The sequence below is a fragment of the Haematobia irritans genome, chromosome 4, assembly GCF_050003625.1.
Source record: "Haematobia irritans isolate KBUSLIRL chromosome 4, ASM5000362v1, whole genome shotgun sequence".
Classification (NCBI taxonomy): Eukaryota; Metazoa; Arthropoda; class Insecta; order Diptera; family Muscidae; genus Haematobia; species Haematobia irritans.
In genome coordinates, this window is record NC_134400.1 from 82,603,044 (window position 1) to 82,624,382 (window position 21,339).

At 33.8% G+C, this 21,339-nt stretch overlaps 1 protein-coding gene across 1 annotated transcript in view; it reads left to right on the top strand.

Moving 5' to 3' along the window:
- Positions 1 to 1,647: 1,647 nt before the first annotated feature.
- Positions 1,648 to 21,339, top strand: part of FMRFaR (FMRFamide Receptor) — a 179,298-nt gene continuing 159,606 nt past the window's right edge. The window contains exon 1 of the mRNA XM_075305891.1: positions 1,648 to 3,282. The gene's annotated coding sequence lies outside the window, so the exon portion shown is untranslated. The remainder of the gene's footprint in view (positions 3,283 to 21,339) is intronic.

A 21,339-nucleotide genomic window follows, 5' to 3' on the forward strand; every position in this document is an offset into this window, starting at 1 on the left:
TATAGGGCTTTGCCCAAATAAATTTGACAAACATTCTTTTCCTCTGTTGGTTAAGCTACTCTTGTAGTTTAGTCAATGTATGGTTTTAAGCTGAAATAAAAAAACGACAACAATTTATAAAATTGTATAATTTCTTCTACATTGTTTGTATTACAGAAAAAGGTGCTAAGAACTAAAAAACTTCGTGGAAGTGAGAAAGATGTGAGGGAAAATGCAATTAGCCAGAAAAAAAATTTTTGAGTTAGTCTTTATGAAATTGTTTTTACATCCTGGAAAAGAATAATCGTTTATCACAAAAAGTATATACTTTTCTTCCAAATACACTTCCTTTCAACGAAAAGCAAATGAGAAACGAACTTTGTTTGTCTAAAATTTCGTTTGGGAGGAAAGAATTATTTTTTTTGCGTGTAGTTCCTAGAGCCTTGCTAACTCATCCGCTTCGCAGTTCCACGGTATGTTTCACAGACATTCCGTTCGGAAAAACTTATAGTTTGGACGGTGCATAAGTCAAGCTCTTGCATTTCATCTCACCGTAGCTCTTACCATTTACAGTTGCGTTACGATTCACATCATCTTTAAAGAAGTACGGTCCAATGATGCCACCAGCCAATGAATCGCATAAAACTGTGGGATGAACCAAACTGTAAAATTCAATTATTTGCAAGCGTTATTCGTTTGTAAGACGATGTCTGTTAACGATGTTTGACAGTGAAACAAAACACGATACACACGTCGGATGTTAAACCAGTGTTGCCAAAATGCCTATCAAATCAAAATATTTTGTTCGATTGTAAAATCCAGTGAAGCCTATCCAAAATGTGCACGTTCGATTGACGGGGTATTACCCATCGCTAGGCCAAAAGTGTAACCCATCTTGCACTGTTGCAAGTCTAGGGTTCAAATGGTTATACTTTCAAACTGCTGTTAAAGACGTTTTTATACTTCGACCTAAAAAATAGCGTTGTTGGAAATACAAAAGAAAGTGTATGACGCGTGTGTTGTGGTTGCTTTTCAATTTCTTCACCACGCCTGATTAGTTTACCAAGAAGTAGCATTTCAATAGTTTAGTGCCGCGACAACAAATTCGATAATAAATATTTTTAAAATAAGCAAAAGCAAATGAGTTTCCTAAATAGGAGTTTTTTAAGACAATCGAAATATTTCCGCGAATTTTCTTTTGTTTACTAACCACTTTTTTTTGGTATCAGTGTTGCACATTTTTGTTCGTTCTCAAACTCAAACGGTGTGGTCTTTACAGGGGGTTTCAGAAACATTGTGGTAACACCATAAAATGTTGTACCATTTGTATGCACCACTTTTTCCCAAACGATATCACCATAAAATTCGACCCGACCGTATATACTTGTATTTTACCCTTGGAAGGATTCGGTGCAACAAGGTTGAGCAACATTTGTGATTTTCCGGAAATGCAGTGCCACTATGATTAAGCAACATATGTCTTTCCAACATGTTTCCGGGAAATTTATAAACATTGTATCAAACATATAAAGTGCCATTGGTTATTTTTCATGATGATGTTGTCAACATGCCATTCCTCCTTTCATCGCAATGTGTAGACCAAATATACTCTGCACAAGATGCGAAAGACTTTCACTTAGTCAGTCGATTGCCAACGCTCTTCTCGTGTGTTTCTGTGTAACAGGAGCCTCTCAACATCGCGCGAACAAAGTACGCTAGCGTGTCTTGCCTCCCACCCCCCCCTACAAAACATTCGCGCTGTGCATTCACTCGTAGAATACTCCAGCTGATTTTTAAGTGACGTGCATCCAAAAAGTGTAGTAAATACTAAAGATGAAAGTGTTTGGAACTGGATACTGTTAATAGCTTGGTGCCGCCTTATTACGGCCAATTTGTGTGTAGGGTGATTACAATATCCATCTATGCTAAAGCTGAAAGCAAAAAAAAAAATCTCAACAAAGACAAAATAAAATGTAACTAGGCAGCATTTCATTCCCTCTGACCCCGAGAAAAAAAGTCTATCGGTTAATTGTGTGGTAGCATTTAAGACAAGCGCGCGCGAATTTTTATAGTTAGTTGAGTAGTGTTCTCTGCATTCATTCATCGCTCTTGCTTGTTGGTAAATATTTGTTCCCTCAACAGCCACACAATTGTTCAGTGGTGCGAATGATTGACGAACCGTTGGTGGGCCAGTCAAGTATATCGGTGTGTGCGTCCGCATGTGTTCGTTTAGGACGGGTATGGGTTTCTCAGCCGCATAAGCATACGGTCAAATGAGTATTTATGTGCTGTTGGTGGTCAAGTGTAGTCAATTAAAAAGTGCACAAACAAACAAACCAAACGCAGACAAAATAATGCTCAATGGTCCATTCAATATGGTTAGCCATCACTTGTTCGAGTGCTTCTACTACTACGTCAACGCCATGGATTACGATTAATGCAGGCAGTAACACATTTGTTTTGATATCCGTTTCCGTCTCACACTTGTGATCGGTCTAATTGACGAATGCACATTGCCAAATACATATCGAAGGAATATAAAGTGCAAGTCTAAGTGAGTTTCGTCATGGATTCGTGAAAGTGAAAGGGCAAGGCAATTGTCAAATATTGAAACACAATAAAAATGAGTTCATGTGTACGTTTGAGAGAATAAAAGTATTTTTAACTCGCGCGTTCTCGTGTGTGTGAGATAATTAATATTTATTTTTTGATTATGAAAATCTAAACGTAAATCTTTACCCATCAAAATAATTAAACGGTTCTTTCTATTAAAAAAAAAAACAACAACAACAAAAAATATAAAATCACACATATGTACATACATGTCATCGCATAGAAAACATACAAAACGTATGCATGCGAAGAGAAAAAGAAATTGAAAATAAAAATTCAAAAGAAAACAACATTCGAAAAAATGCTAAATTCTATTTTTATATTACAAAAAAAGAAAATATTGTGAAGAAATAAACAAAAATTAAGCAAATCAAACGAAAACAATAACAAAAACGACGATTCTCACATTTATGGTGTGTCATTGTTGTTGTCTTTAGCTCTTTAAAAAATTAATAAAGCATAATAACAAAACAAAAAATTATAATAAATAAAAAATACTTATGTTTTTATGGTTATGACAAGAGCGACATTAGTGTGTAAAACATAGTTCCTTTGTCTAGAAAAGACACAAATACAAGAAAGTTCTATGGACCTATTCCAAACGAAATGAGTCCTAGAAGTCTGCTTCAAGAGAGAGATATGAATAGTAATGAGCAACATTATTAGCGTATTCATTAAATGAGTCAACCTGTAAGTATAATGACACTTCAATGGGATTCATTTATTTTTAAGAAACCAAGAAAAAAAAATATAATAATATATATATTTAGTCGAAAGGGAGATCTCCCATTTGTCCCATTTGAAAAACTTAACATTCCCGATTTACTTGAAATTTGCAGAGGAAGTGTTTTTTATATATGGACGGGGGACATGCTTCTTGTCCGACTTTTCGAAAAGTGGGATTAGGTTCTCCCAATTTGCTTGAAATTGTCACGGAAGTGGCAAATTTACAGCTTTTCCAATAGGTAATACTTCGGTAACACGCAAGTCTTGTTTCTTACTTTTTTGCACCACTTTTTTGTCATAGTATACTACTTTTTAATTACATTTATTTATACTGTAATATATTTTACACAATCAATCGCAAGTAGCGTTAAGATTACAAATATGACTGGGTTCTTAACAAATAATCGAGTTCACAAGTCGAATATTATATTTGTGAGAATTTTTTTTTAACATAATACTATCAATGAATACCAACTAAAAGTATGAATGGAAACTTTTCTATAGTAGATTCACCGGGGTAATCTTCTCAGTAATATATATCAAAGATTTTCAAGTTAATGGAGATCAAATTAAAATTAATGTCAGACTTCTTAAGATCTAAATTAGGAAGTTATTTCACTACGTTATATAGTACACTGATATAAAAGCGTTTTATTGTTGAGTTTTCTTTAGAAAAAGTGTGTCAATTTTTTAAGGTTAAGGTTGAGGATGGCGCCTAGACAAAAATCCGCTACTTTATTTTTTGATATTTAAGTGGGAAGAGACGTCACTTTTTTAAAAGAATAGAGAACAACCTAAACTAAACCGGTTACTTCACCCAGAGAAGGAATATGATCACCTCAAAAATGTTTTAAGAGCAAAATGTTATTTTTGGGTGGTGACCATGTAACATGGTTTTCGCAACCATGTTATTTCCTCGGAAATCATGTATCTGATTTCGGCAAGCAGGTTATATTTGACGAGAACATAACATTTTATTGACAAAAATGTTACATGGTCACCATACAAAAATAACATTTTGCTCTTGAAACATGTTTGAGGTGATCATATTCCTTCTCTGCGTGTTGAAATGCATTATTTTTCGATATCTGATCGGGGAAGGGGGACTCTTGGAATAGAGAGAAATCTAAATTCCTTCGATTTGTTTGGAATTTACAGGAAATGTGGGAGAAGTTGTTAAATGAATAAAGGGTATGTGCTTTTTCAATACCCGGTCGGGTAGATGGAACTTGCCTTTTTCTTTTCACAAACCACAGTATATAATTTTCAAACAATTTTATGGGATAAGACCACCATCTCCCACACTTGTTGTTTTTAAAATTTTCAAATTTTTTTGCTGTAGTTCAAACGGCCCAGGTGTTAACCTACGTATTCACTTTATATCTAAATGGATGCGTAACTTAAAAAACGACAAAGCAAGCTATCTGATTTGTTTGAAATATAAATAACGCATTTGTTCCAGTAAGGGGTCTTCCCTGACCGCACTCTTTAAAAGATTTCTCCAGTTTATTTTTTTTGACAACTTCATGAGCGGTACATGTTGATAACTTCGCATATCTCTTATTTCTAGAATAAAGAAAATTTAATTAAAGGTGATACAGCGATAAAATGGGGTAATGCGTTGACGGAACAAACTTACTTTCAATTTCCAAATTGTGTACATGAGTAAACTCTTGCATGAGTAAACTTTCCTTTAAAAAAAGTGCTGCACTCACAGAAAAACCATGTTTGGACATGGTTGCCGCAACCATTTAATGCTTATCTAGAGCATGTAATTGCCGCGAAAACCATGTATTTTGTCTTTGTAAAAATAGTTTTCGAGCGGAGAAAAATGTATGGTGGCAATAAGCATTTGAATGGTTCTCAAATACCGCAAACATGTTCTATCATTTAAATGATAGAATTTGAGACCTTTAAATAGTCGGGAAAATCATGTACCTGACCATTCATTTTTTTTTTACTTTTTTACAGGGAAAAAAGTATTTTTATAGGTTAAGTATAGACATGTCTAGAACCATTACATGGCCATAAAGACCATTTACATTTTTTCGTGACCATTTAATTTTTTTACATGTTTGCAGCGAAAAGAATTTTATAAAAACATTGAGCAGGTACACACGATTTTCATTTTGCGCGTCAGTCGTGTGTTGATTGTTTCTTGGAATGGACGGAGAATACGGATTTACTGTGTTTTGTGTTAATTTATTTATTCAGAAGTGGCACGTGGTTTTATGTGAACACAAAAAAGGAAAGTGTAATTGAAAAATTGTACCTGTTTTTTGTCCTGCATTTTGATATATGGTATCATTTATTTTTATTTGCAGTTACATGATGTCTGCGTTTGTACATTTGATGGGCACGATGTAAATATGGAATAATTACTTATTGTTGAAATTGAAATAAAATAGAGTGTGTAAAAATATATGATGTTTGCTTGAACGGCATTATAAATACAAATAAACAATGAATTGGTTTATAAATAATTAAAAACAAACAAATAAAGTTAATTTTGTGTTTTCTTTTCTCAACATTTTAGGTTGTGAACATGTTCTTTTAACTAGGAGAAAAACATTTGTAATGAATACCATAACATTTTAAATCGTGAACATTGTCTTTTCATTCAAACATTTTCACCTGCAACCATGTTGGCTCAGTGAACATGGTTCTAAGAAAAATAAAATTGTCCTCATCTAAAATGGTATTATATTGATAAAAAGAATTTTCTTTGAATCAAAATACAGTGGTCACGATCTAGAATATTATGGTATTCGTCAAACATGTTTTTCTTCCAGTTAAAAGAACATGGTCACAACCTAAAATGTTTTGATCTTTACGAAAAAAAAACTTTTTAACTGTATTTATTTGTTTTTGTTTATTTATAAACTAATTCATTGTTTATTTGTATTTATAATATCGTGCAAGCAAACATCACATATTTTTACACACTCTATTTTGGATCAATTTCAACAATAAGTAATCATTCCACATTTACTTCGTGCCCATCAAATGTACCAACGCAGACATCATGTAACTGCAAATAAAAATAAATTATACCATATATCAAAATGCAGAGCAAAAAACAGGTACATTTTTTCAATTACACTTTCCTTTTTTGTGTTCACATAAAACCACGTGCCACTTATACATATATTTTTCTCCGATCAAAAATTATTTTTACAAAGACAAAATACATGGTTTTCGCTACAATTACATACTCTAGATAAGCATTAAATGGATGCGGCAACCATGTAAAAACATGATTTTTCTGTGCGTGCGATTAGTATTAACGACTAATAACGCTATGGATAACACCACTTGAAGGGAAATAAATCAGAGTTGAAACGAAAATGTTGTGTTCGCGCGGAACCATATTATGTTACGAGGGCTTTGTTTTATAAAAAAAAGAGATTTGAACTGCACTTTTAGTATATTTCGAGCCTTATGCGATTGGGCTGTAACGCAAAATGTTTCCTAATAAGTAAAAGCAGAGTTAAGTTCGGCCCGGCCGAAGCTTAACTACCCACCACCATGGATAGGCAGAGAAATTCTATTAACATTGAGATTTTTATTATTGAAAAATTCCTCGATTTTTGTTTATGTATACTCATATAGTTTGCAAAATACTGTATTTTATTATTTTATTTATATTAATAGTGAAAATTATTTGAACACTATCATTTTTATAATCCTATAAATATGCCGTCATAGTAATTATGATTACATTTCATCTCACATTTTGCTTGTTGGTACTACAATATTGGTTCCATGTTTTGTTGTGCTAGAATTTTGATCTAGGAGTGAGTTAAATCCCTTCATTAGTAGTTGTCTTTCCTCCAGGCTACTGGCTCCTTTTCTGCAGATGTTGAAATCACCAAGAATAAAAAGTTCGAACGATCCTATTATATTATCCTTTAAATCATCTATGGCTTGAGACATCGTAAACCGAAAATTTGGTTCAGCGTATGATACATCATAATGTATGATTCATTAAATATTAGCACAGCGTACTGAAAGGTATGCTCACCGTTGATACATTCCTTTTGCAAAATTGCATCGGTGCTATAGCAAAATATGGAACGATATATATCAAATTTCTACCTCTAGATTTCAAATTTCAAACAAATCGGGCTTCCTTGGACCAATACGCCCCATTTTCGACACACCTATTTGAGGTCATAAAATATCTATAGATTTCCAATTTCAGGGAAATCGGATTGAAAATACGGTTCTAGAAGGCCAAGAAGTAAAATCGGGAGATCGGTCTATATGGGGGCTGTACCCAAACATGGACCGATATACCCCATTTTCGACACACCTATTTGAAGTCATAAAATACCTCTAGATTTCCAATTCCAGGGAAATCGGATAGAAACTATGGTTTCTAGAAGCCCTAGAAGTAAAATCGGGAGATCGGTCTATATGGGAGCTACACCAAACCATGGACCGATACTCATCATTTTCGCCACACCTATTTGTGATCCTAAAATACCTCTAGGTTTAAAATTTCAGGCAAATCGGATTGAAAATACGGTTCAAATCGGGGGATTTGGTTTATATGAGAGCTATATCAAAACCTGGACCGATATAGTCCATCTTCGTATTTGGCCTGCGTGGAGACAAAAGACGAATCTGTGCCAAATTCCAGGACGATAACGCCATTATTGATTACAACAGACGGCCTGACGGATAGACGGACATGCTTATGTCGTCTTACAATTTCTCCCTGATCACGAATATATACTTTATATAGTCGGAAATCGATATTTCGATGTGTTACAAACGGAATGAAAAAGTCATTATACCCCCATCACCATTCTATGGTGGTGGTTATAAAAATTGACTAGGAAGTAGTGCGATTTTTTTCACAAACAGTCTCTCAGTTTTAAAAATCAGGAAGGAGCAGCGAAGCGGGCCGGGATCTGCCAGTGATCGGATAAATGCTATATAATATTGCGCCATTTTTTGTTGAATGCTTAGTACTTAGTTCGTTTCTATTTTATTCTAAAATAGTTGCTACCATGAATTGTCAAAATCTCTCCATTATATGCTTTTGACAACCCTCTTATGGGCAAACAATTTTATTATAGGTACAAATAAGCTTGCTACCGCAAATTTCATTAGCATAAATAGAAATGCGTTTCTTATGAGAAGGGAAGTTTTCGCAAGAGGTCCATAACGACCTTTATACGTCATTTTGGTGATTTAGCCATGTTAGCATTTAAACAATTTCAAAACACATCGAATAGCGAGCACGCACTCGAAAAAAAAACAACAAATTTACGCAAAAAGAAGAATTTAAGGTGAATACCTGATTTTGTTTGATCTTTTGTGTGGTTTGTGTTTCTCGTTGCTATGAACATTATGTTCATTATTTAAAGATTTATGATTGTTCATTGTTTAGAGTACTACCTGTTAAAAAAAATCATGTTCAATATAGCGGGCGTTCGCGTTAACCTCCAGAAAGGACTGTAACTAAATTTTCTGAGTATAAGACGAATTTACAAATACGATTGGAAAGGCCACTCGTCCAATACCAGGCAGTATCATGCTAAATACGTTTTCCGTGCTTAGCCTTTTCACCTCAAAAACTTCCTCTCTATCCCAGAAAAAGTGCAAATTTTTACAAATTTCAAGTCTATTATTTCAAGCAAATATGATCACAGGACAATACTCTACGTGTCTTGAAAAATTGTAGTACTTTAACATGTAAGAAAAATCTAAAGTCGGATATATATATATATATATATATATATATATATATATATATATATATATATTCCCATATAGATATATTTAAATCTGATGAAACACAACCTAAGTTAAAATGTGGGAAGTATTTAAATTAGAGGTGTGCGCGTGACTCGAAATTTTCATGGCACGCGTGATTCACGTTTTAATCACGTGAGTTGTCAGCAAAATCCAAAGTAACTCACGTGAATGTGCGTGAATGGGACTAAAAGAAATATGTCGAAAAGAAAATCGGTTCGTGAATATGCGTGAATGAAGTTTCTGCAAAATCACGCTCACGAAAAAAATTAAGATTTAATTCTTACTCGTATGTTAACTGAAATTAATTTAGCTGTCGAACAATATTCTATTTTTGAATTTCGTTACCTTTGCTCACTCCCGGTTGGAAAATGTCGTGAGTCTCGTGAATTTTTCGTGAATCACGTGAATTGTCGTGAATCGTGCGTGAGTGTGAGTCTTTAAAAGTAGTTCGTGTGTGAGCGTCCGTGAGTACAGTTTTTCATTTCGTGAATGTGTGTGAGTGTGATTGGCTACAGCCTGAAGCTGTATGCTTCTACTATTCGCTTACGCCTTACACAAAATGCAGGACATTCACACAAGAGGTGTTCCTTTTCTTCCGCATCATGACAACGCATGCCGTAGTCAATAGTTTTTGCAATCTCACCTATCAGGCAGCTACCCGTTATAGCAGATATCAGAAGTGATATCTGACGTGTTGAAAATACTAACATCCCAGCAAAAATGTTTGAAAGTTCTTCTAAAGGCCCAACTTTAAAAGCACTTCCAAAAATGTCCTCCCAAAGATGTTCTATATTTTAACTACAGAGGAAGTTCTTTTATATCAATTTTTTATAACACGCTTTTTTCGTATTTTTAATGGGTAATTTTAACTTGGTTTTATTCAAATAGGTTAAAAACAGTGTTGGAATTAATAAAATGGTACAAATTATACAAAAATGCAATGTCAATTCTAGAAAAATTGCGAATTTTTTAAAATGTTTGAAGACAAACGTTTCAGAGAATGAGTAAATAAATAAATAAAAAATATTTATTTAGCAAAATATGACAAATTTTTTTTAATTCACATTCAAAACACTGAGTTCGGATCACACCTTAAGAAGCGATGCAAATTCAGTACAACGGCTGTTGAAATGGTGGACATCCGTCCTATGACAAGCTCATGTTAAATTCATAGCTTCTGCGCCAATTTTGCACCACTTCCGGATCCAAAAACAACATTTTCACAGCCTTTTTGGCGATGCTTTTTTGTTGGGATATCTACACACAAAAAAAATTTTTTCTGATTCAATCACGAAATTAATTGATCCAATTAATTTTTTAATTGAAATGTCTTCAATCACGAAAATGATAGTATCAATCACAGTTTTAATTGGGCATAGAAAAATTCTTGATTAAAATATTAATTGATGTCATTAGCAATTTTCAATTAATTTTTTAATTGATTCAATTAAAAATTTAATTGATTTTGAATGCAAACCCCAATTAATTTTTTATTTAAAAAGGTAACTATTTTCAATTACTTTCTGAATTGGCTTAGAGTTTTTATTTGGATTAAGAAATGTTCATCACTTTTTTTAACTGACTTAGACTTCCGAATTTGATTAAAAAGTTAATTGTATCAATTAATTTTTTAATTAAAAATTTTAAAATTTTCAATCATTGACTTAATTAACTTTATGTTGTATCTTGATTAAAAAGTTAATTGTATCAATTAATTTATTAATTGAAAAAATATTCAACTTCAATTAACTTTTTAATTGGAAATATGTTGGTGATATTTTTTTCTGTGTAGTGTGCGATTTAAGTTTAGATAGGGCCATATTTGCTTAGAGACGTTGCAACCCTTACAATCCTCCCATCGGACATTCGCCATCATAACAGCCTTCTCACGCAGTATGAGCTTGCATGTAGCCAGATGCATACCAACATATTATAGTTCCCCTGGAATATGTAAGATATTTACTAGCCTTGTCAACTCATCCACTTCGCAGTTCCCCGGTATGTTCCTATGGCCAGGCACCCATATTCGATGAATATTGTACTGCTCAGCCATTTAGTTGAGAGATTTGCGGTAGTCGATTGCCGTTTTCGAGTTAATGAACAAAGAATCCAAGGATTTTATTGCAGGTTGACTGTCTGAGTATATACACCCTCAAAAAAAAATCGCTTCTTTAACATATGTTCCAAACATATTTTGCAGGAAGCACATATATTATTGGATACTGCCGAAACATTAATATATTTGTTTTATGTAAACATATTATATGTTTGGAAGCATTTTGAAGAATTTTTCCCAAAGACGATTGTGCTCATTCCCTAACATACTCGTAATTTTCACTTCCACGAAATTTTTTAGTTCTTGGCACCCTTTTCTGTAATACAAATAATGTTGAAGAAATTATTCACTTTTATAATTTTTTTAAATTTTACCTTTCGCCTGCACGGAGAATCGAACCGAGGATCATACAGTTTGTAAGCCAACACAAATAAAGTTGATAAAGACTTTCTCAAAATATTCAAATATTTTGTCAAAGCTATTGTACCATAAATCTGATATCGACTCAAAAATGTCTACACAAAAGGTACTAAATCATTGGTGGGGGTACTACGGTACTGACCGGGGTGAAAAAGTATTGAAAAAAGTACTAGTACTGCATTTTCCATCCCTGCTTGGCATTAGCTCAAGAGAATTGAGAGAGTGCCAAATAAGAGAATACCAAACTGCTGAGATATGGGTAACCAATTTGTGTGATTGCTTTACTACGGTGTTTTCGAGAGATCAACACTCATACTAACAAACACCGACAGTCGTCGGTTGCATTGGATATTGGTGGTTGAACATTTTTTTACCAATTGATGTTTTAAGATTGCAAATGTTGGTGTTTACTAAATACACTGGTCGGTTGCGGTAGATCACAGCCGTTCTCTGCTACGTAGCTGTTATAGTCAACAGTAGATAATTATCGTTATAAGTTACATTTATATAGCATAGTTTGCAGCGCCCACGAGCCCATGCAAACATAACATTATTTAACAGAAACATACATTTGTTTGCCACGTGGAGCAGTGGTTAGCATGTCTGCCTTGCATGCAAAGGGTCGTGGGTTCAATCCCTGCTCCGACCGAAAACTTTTTTTTTTTTTAATTTACACATTTATATTTATACTATATTAATTTTTTATAATAAAACTTCGAAATGTGGGTTATTAAAGATTTATAGTCAGTAACAGTGCTTGATATAAACGAAATTGAATGATTTTTGGATAAAATATTATTTTTTTATTGCAAAAATAACAATATTGTAACAAAAAACTATTTTTGGTACAAAACTTTAAAATTTGGAAGGAATTCAAAAACTCTAAAAAAAGAAGAACGTGGAGTCGAGTATAAACATACATAAATAATTTTATAATATAAACATAAATTTATTTAGGCGTGAACAGTTTTTTTACTAGCATTTAACACCATCGCTCTAAAATGCCTTTTATTTTTCTTTAATAATTCATTTTAAAAAAAATAACCTTTTGTTTGTTTTATCTGCAAAACTCAAACTTAATGCCCGCTTTTGTACTTGAAGGTGTCCGTCAACTCCTCGTGGACTACTTATTAATAAAGAGGAACTAAACTTTGTTTTTATACATTTTACAGTGTAATTTTTCACTATTTCCTCCTTATTTCATTTTACTGTCCCAACTCTTAAAAGAGCATAGTGCCCTTTCGTTATTTTTATGAAGACCCTTGATTTCTTTTAACGAACCAAGAAAAAAAATTGTGCCCATAATGCCAAAATGATAAACAAAACACATGTCCACAAATACATAAAATGCTGCTCTCAAGGCGAAAACATATGATGTTTGTTTTTCAAATGTCTATTCTCTTAATTCCGAATGTCTATTCTCTTTATTCAAATTAAATAATATTTAGACTTAAGCATATCAAATTTTTGGCCTTATCATAAAACAGTTTTCCGAAACAACATACAAGCGGTTTCACAGAAATTGTTCTCTTTTGATTCTTTTGCTGTGTTATGTTGATATCTTTCGTCAACTCTCCCGGACTCCATCTCTATACTCTCTCTGTCGCTTTGACTAAAATATCACAACATATGTATGTTAAGTTGAAATTTGTAAATTTATATATGTTTGCGTTCACATATATGATTTTTATGAAACATTCATGCCCCAAACATAATATATTCTAACATATTAACATAGATGTCCCAAACATTTAGAGTTAGTTTAGGAACATTACATGTTTGCACTTAAATATATTGTGTTTTAAAATTGTGTCCGAAACACATTTCGTTTATATCGGAACATATGAAAAACATATTTTTCTAACAGTGTATTAATGCCAACATTTGTTGGAACATTACTTCTAAGCCATTTCGCCATCACTCTTATTGTTAATATTTCAGCCTAAAAGAACACTACAGTGATTAGGTAATCTATGGAGGCCTTATATAAAACTACACCGATTTGGATGAAATTTGACACACTTCAATAGAATGTTAAATCTATTCTCTGTACAAAATATCAAGTCAATTGGAGTAGAATCCCGTTGAAAATAGGAGTAAAATATGAATTATTCTAACATATTTCCCCAAAATATTGGATCTGCAAACATCTGAATCTTAACTGAATTTAATGTTAATTCTAGAGTTTCATCGGGGTAAACTTTTGGACTCTGTGGTGATAAGAGTGTAAATCGGGTGAAAGATATATATGGGTAAAAGATATATAAAGGTGAACCAATTTCAACCATATTCGGTACACGTGACGGCAGCATCAAATGTACTCCATGTGCAAAAATTGAAGCAAATCAATATGAAACCCTTGAGTCATATTATTGCATATAGGGCGAAAGATATATATGGAATTCTGAGCCAATTTGGCTAGTATTTTGAAAGTTTTACGAGACTCATGAACATTCCGATTTTGGAAACTTAAAGGAGAGCGGTTGATAAACACAAATTATGGCTAGATCGATAATTATAACAGGTATATTTACATCTGAACAGATCTAAATACGAGGGCGGTTCGGAAACTTCTCTTCCTATCAATGAAAGAGAATAGTTAGTTTTTCAAAAATATTTTTATTTTTCAATATAATCTCCTGAAGCTTCAATACACTTAGTCCAACGCTTTTCTAGCAATTCTATCCCTTGTGTACAATTTCCTAGCAGGCTTTTCTGCAATGGACTGTAGTTGTATTTCAGTTAAAAGGCTCCAGGAAATGTAAGTCAGTAAAGAGAAAAACAAGAACAAAAACGCAAGATTTAAACAGTTTGTGAGACGAGTTTATTGGGAGGGTTGCAGCTTACCAAGCTCGATGTCACAGCACAAGTAAGGTTACAAAATACAGCGGACAACAGTCAGAAATTCAGTTAGAATTTCAGCAATTCATTTAATAAATAGAAAGGGACACAAATATCTCTAGGATGTAATTTGAGTGAAAGCTTTCTCTTCGTAAATCTAGGGTTGCCGCTTTTTACTACTACTATTTATCTTATATCTAAAATAGACTTTAATTCAATAATAATTCAAGTAATCAATTCAAGGGAAAAATTCATTTTTAACAATAGTAAACAATAAAACAAAATCAATCTGTTGTTGAAGTGGCTTCAACACCTTGATTAAAATATTTTTCATCAAGGTCTTCAAAATAGTGGTTTACTACTGTAATTGCATCCAGTGTTACCGTTGGAAATTTTGAAAAAGTCGCATACTCAAAAAAGGTCGCACAAAAAAGTAGCATAATGATAAAAAAGTCGCATACATTTGTGAAGTATTTTTATTACAAAAAATCTTCTATAATTCAACCTAAAAACAATAAAGGAACACTCCCTTTAACATAAAGAGATATTTTAGCAACTTATTGTATCATAAAATCCAGTAAAACATAAACTTCCAATAAATAAAAAGTTGATTTTTTCTCCTTCCTAAAATTAGCAGAAATGTACGAGAACGCCATCAAGTGTCAATTTACTATCAGCCAATTAAAAGCATTTAAATCAATTAAAAAAAAAACAAAAATATTTATTTTTTATACTACCCTCCTAATTGACTCTGTGAAATATATTGCTCCTATTATTTGTTTATGGCTAACTCTTGCAAGATTTTACTGGGGAAAAAATTCCTAGCAAAAACTTGCAACTTATCTATTCCTCAAATTTCAAATTTGGTCTCACTGTGCCTCTCTTTTGCTGGCTTTTTGGAGTAAACGAAAGACTCCAGTAAAATTTGTTGATAATTATCAAAAATTAGTGGGTATTCGAACGGAGCTAGTGGTTGAAATGATATGCAACAAAACAACGACTTAACAAACCAGAACACCGTGTAGGGTAGGTATCGTAGGATAGATGTCCATTGTGATACTATACGTGATTTACTTCTCTCTTAGTTATAAGTGCTTCTATGTTTAGCTCAATGACAACTTGTCATTGAAAAGTGAACTCTTTTTTATAGCCGAGTTCTGGCGTCTCACATTTTGGTGGAGAAGCTTTGAAACATTCAGCATCCACCGTAGACACATGTTGCTCTTTGGTCGAAACTGGGTTTGAATCCATGACCCCTTGTATACAAGGCGGGCCATTGCGGTGGCTTCGCGTAAAGCGCACGGCGATGAATTCCCACTTATAAAAATTGCTTAAAATTTAAGCACTTCACTTTTAACACTGATTGCATCTTCATTTGAGGTAAAACGCTTGCCAGCAAGGAATTTTTTTAGATTTGGGAACAAGTAAAAGTCACTGGGAGCTAAATCAGGAGAATAAGGTGGGTGGTCAAGCAACTCGTACTGTAATTCGTTAATTTTAGCCATTGTTAAAACACTCTTGTGCGCTGGTGCGTTGTCTTGATGAAAAAGTATTTTTTTGTGTTGTAAGCCAATTTATACATTTAAATGATCCAAAAGGTTCAAATAGTACTCTGAATTTATTGTTTTATCCTTTTGCAGATAGTCAATCAATAAAATACCTTTGAAGTCCCAAAAAACCGTTGCCATAACCTTATCCAGCCGATTGAATTGTTTTTGCCTCCTTTGGGGCGCTACCTCCAGCTTCAGGCCATTGTTTGGATTGTTCTTTTGTCTCTGGACAAAAGAACAATCCTTCCATGTCTCATCAACAGTTATAAAACGACGCTTAAAATCCATTTTATTTCGCTTAAAACGAACCAAACAAGCTTGAGAAATGTTCATTCTTATGCGTTTTCGATCGACTGTTAACAAATGCGGCACCCATCTTGCAGAAAGCTTTTTCATCTGTAGTTCTTCATGCAAAATTAAATGGTTCTTCATGCAAAATTAAATATTAGCAATTTCACACACTTTTATTCGTCGATCATTTAATACCATATCATGCACTTTGGCTACAATTTCTGATGTTGTTGCTGTTTTTGGACGTCCACTACGTGGTTCATCTTCAATGCTTGTACTACCACGTTTAAATTCAGCAACCCAATTTTTTACTGTTGCATATGAAGGAGCACTTTCACCTATTACATTACCATATCATTATGAATTTCTTGTCCCGATAAACCTTTTTTATGTAAATATTTAATGACAGCACGCATTTCTAATTTTTCCTTTGTAAAAAAATTGCGGATGCGTCTTTTTTGAACACCCGTTTTTTATATGAAGGAGTTGCCAGATCGAATCAAAATTTATCATGTGTTCATAACAGAGATGGAAGTTTCCAAAACACTTAACTTTTTTCTGTTTATACCGCGCTTTTTGTGCTAGGCTAAGAAGTTTCCGAACTGCCCTCGTATACCTGTTATAAATATACCTTACGTAAGACCCTATGCCAAATTTGAGGTAGATCGGCTGTTCTTTGCACACTAAAACAAATCGGCAGACAGATGCACCTCGCTAAATCGAATATTATTATAAGACGATCGGTATACTAAACGATGGGTCTCTGACTGGTCCTTTTTGGCGTTACATACAAATGCACAAACTTATTATACCCTGTACCACAGTAGAGGTGAAGGGTAAAAAGTCATACCAGAGGGGCATACGATTTTGGGAGAAGGACCCAAAATCGTATGCCCCCAAAATCGTGTGTCCTTATTACCAAAAATGTTACCGAAGCTTTCTCGTAGAATATATGTTTGGAACTAGAGGTCTGCATCGAATAACTTTTCACTACATGTATGCAATTCGCTGTCGAATATAGTACATACACTGTCTTTCTCTCAGAGCGCAAGTAGTGAAGTGAAGAGAACACTTGCTCGTCAAATACCACCAAATACTTTTCCGAAACAATATGTGTTCCGAAAAACAGGAACAATAAAAATGTAAGTACTTGAGAAAAAGTACAACATGGATTCTCTTCACTTCACGTGGTACCACAAAACTTTCCATTATTATTAATCATAGATATGTATCTATGTCACATATTTCATATATATTTATGTATGTCACACACTTTCCTTAACGTTTGCCGTTCTTTATAACAAACCGAAAACATATATTATGGAGAGTAACTATTTTTTGTATTTCTGAAACTGCACGTGGTACATGGAGTACTCTATGAAGTTTTGCTCTCGCAACCTACTCGACGTGATCACTCTGAGTACACTTCAATAAGAGAGAAAGAGGAATATGTGTTTGTTGGTAGTGAAGACATCAGAGTACCAACAAGATGTTACTCGTGGCTTTTGGTGTTCATTAAAATGTGTACCAATTGTTTTGCGACTCTCTCAAATAGATGTACTCATGTAGCAAGTGCACGTGCACTCTTCATTTACAAATGGAATTGTGCAGACCTCTATTTGGAACCACTGTGCGTCGCACCATCACATTAAAATTGAATACAATTTAATTTCGTTGCATTGTAAACTCGATCCTCTTGTTGCTGGTAGATACAAACAACAAGAGCATCAACTGTGCCACAATCATCAAGAAGAAAAATAAATAAATAAACAACTGTGAGAATCCAAGCAGCTGAAGCAGAATGTCGGCATCGATAATAGCAACAACTAGGACAAAACAAAATCAAGAAAATTATGTTTAGAGAATGTTGAACTAATAAAGAACAAAAGTTGGACGAGCATTGGCCTCATGTCATACAATCTCCTAACATTCCACATTGTTTGTAGGTATTATGTCTGAATTTCTACTTTATGTATGCGAAAAGTAAGAAAAGTAATAATGCTCTTTTGGATGCAAAGATTTTTAACCTAGGGTTTAAGATCCTTTTGCAGGCAAATAAGCGTTTTTCAAGAGAAGCATTTTAAAGAAGCAATTCCCTTTTACATTATATTTATCTATTTTCTCTAGATTCGTAGTAGCGAAGCCATAAACCAACAGAAAATCGACAAGTGATATAATAACTTAGACACAATTTAAGTTAAGTGGAACCGATTACAAAGCGACCACCATGGGTTGTTATAGAGTTCCCGTGGTTCGTATGTCTCCCTTGCATATAAATATTTGTGGGTTTTATCCCGAATTTCAGCTGAACACAACTCTATGTGATTTCAAAATTTCGTTGTACGCCATTTGGATTCGGCTGCAATAAGGAGGACTCTTATAATTTAGTATAATTTTTGAAGTTATTTTGAAATAGGAAAAAAAAAAACGATGAAATAGAAGCAAGTATATACGGCCGTAAGTTCGGCCAGGCCGAATCTTATGTACCCTCCACCATGCATTGCATAGAAACTTGTACTAAAGACTGTCATCCACAATCGAATTACTTGGATTGCGGTAACACTTGCCGATGGCAAGGTATCTTAAAACTTCTTAACACCGTCTTCTCAATTGTAAGTTAGTCCATACGGGGTATATATTAAACAAAAAAAAAAAGCCGATTTAATACGTAAATAATTCAGTTTGACAAAATTTTCTATAGAAATAAGATTTTGTTGTTGTTTTTGATTTCAGCTTAAAACCTTAAGCTGAAATCAAAAACAACAACAATGGTTAAAGAAAAATAAAAAAAACCAACAATAACAAAATAAAACGAATGAAATAAGGTTTTGGTATTTGGTATTATTTTTGGGGATCGGCTATATATAACTATAGACCGATATGGACCATGGGTGTTAGCGGCCATATACTAGCGCAATATATCAAATTTCACCACGTACCAAATTTCAACCGGATCGGACGAATTTTGCTCCTCCAATAGCTCCGGGGGTCAAATCTGAGTATCGGTTTAAATGGGTGTTATATATAATTAAGACCGGTGTGGACCAATTTTTTCATGGTTTTTAGAGACCATATACTAACACCACGTACCAAATTTCAACCGGATCGGGTGGGTTTTGCTTTTCCAAGGGGCTCCGGGGGTCAAATCTTGGGATCGGTTTATATGGGGGCTATATATAATTATGGACCGATGTGAACCAATTTTTGCATGGTTGTTGGAGACCACCATGTACCCAATTTCAGCCGGATCGGATGAAATTTCCTTCTCTTAGAGGCTCCGCAAGCCAAATCGGGAGATCGGTTCATATGGGGGCTATATATAATTATGAACCGATGTAGACCAAGTTTTGCATGCTTGTTAAAGACCATATAGTAGCACCATGTACCAAATTTCAGCCTGATCGTATAAAATTTGGTTCTCTTAGAGGCTCCGCAAGCCAAATCTGTGGATCGGTTTATATGGGGGCTATATATAATTACGGACAGATTTGGACCAATTTTTGAACGGTTGTGAGAGACCATATACTAACACCGTGTACCAAATTTCAATCGGATCGGATGAATTTTGCTCATCCAAGAGGCTACGCAAGCCAAATCTGAGTGTCGGTTTATATAGGGGCTATACGTAAAAGCGGTCCGATATGACCCATTTTCAATACCATCCAACCTACCTCAATCAGAACTACTTGTGCCAAGTTTCAAGTCGATAGCTTGTTTCGTTCGAAAGTTAGCGTTATTTCAACAGACGGACGGGTGGACAGACATGCTTAGATCGACTCAGAATTTCACTACGACCCAGAATATATATACTTTATGGGGTCTTAGAGCAATATTTCGATGGTGGAGGGTATAAAAACAACTATGGAAAGAAATTCGTTATCATGAACTGGACTTTAAACTCATGGGTGCAAATTGGATAACGACCAAGTCTTGCTCTAATAGAAAAAATTGCGTTCCACAATCGTGCACGGACGGCAGTGTTGCCAGGTGATTTTGGAATCTTCCCCCACATTTTAAGAAACTAACCCCTTAATTGTTATAGTTTTTTTTTTAAACCCCCAAAAAATTTCTAGTAATGCAAATAGGTAAAAAGTGGGCTTCCCAAATTTGTAAAAAATAATACTATAGTAATTCACATCAAAAAATTAATTTTACAAAAAAAAAAAAAATAATAATACAATATGTATATCAATTTAAAAAGCAGATAGGACAAAAAAATTCAATGAATAAATGTTTTAATTCACATTAATTTTAAACCGGTTTATAAACCACAAAAATCAACAAAAGTAAAATTCCGTATATACAAAAAGTTTAAATGTTCTCCATTTGATTTGTTGAAAGTATGTAAATAATTTAATCGTTTCATTTGTAAATGTAAGAAATTTAAGGAATAATGTAAGGAATAGTTAACTCTTAAAAAGCTTTTAGCTGTTAAAGTTAACATACGATTTCTTAATTTGTTTTCATCGAATGTCGAATATTTGAAATGCCCTTTTAAAGGAAGCATTTGAAAAGGGTAGCGAAAGCAATGTTAATGTAGTTCCTAACTCATAATTCTCTATATTCATCTCTTTCATCATACCCGTTATATTCCTGCCCTTTAACCATACATATCTTATTCCTGCTATTCAAACTTTCCTGCCCCGTCTAATGCAACACCCATTCTGTTCCTGGTATCCTAGTTTTTTCGCAATGAATTTCCTCCAGTATTATCCTATTATCCCGATTCTCGTTATCTTATTGTTCCTGCCTTATCTTACTGTTGATTTGTTTGTATCCAATTCTTAGTTCCAGTCCTGCCTATAAATCTTCTATTGTCCCTACAAATTCTAAAATAGGTTATGTAGATATATTTTATTTTGTTTTATTTTTAATGTATTGTAAACATGCATCATACTTTTTATTTTACGGTAACCAGCTGCAAATTATGCTGTGTAAATAAATAAATGCATACTTGCTTATATGTACGTTAGGTTAAAGTGGCGGTCCGATTAAGATTCATGCTCACTTAGACTATTCAGTCCATTGTGATACCACATTAACTATAAGTACCTATTACATATGGACACTTCTAGTTTTAACCGCTGAACCTTC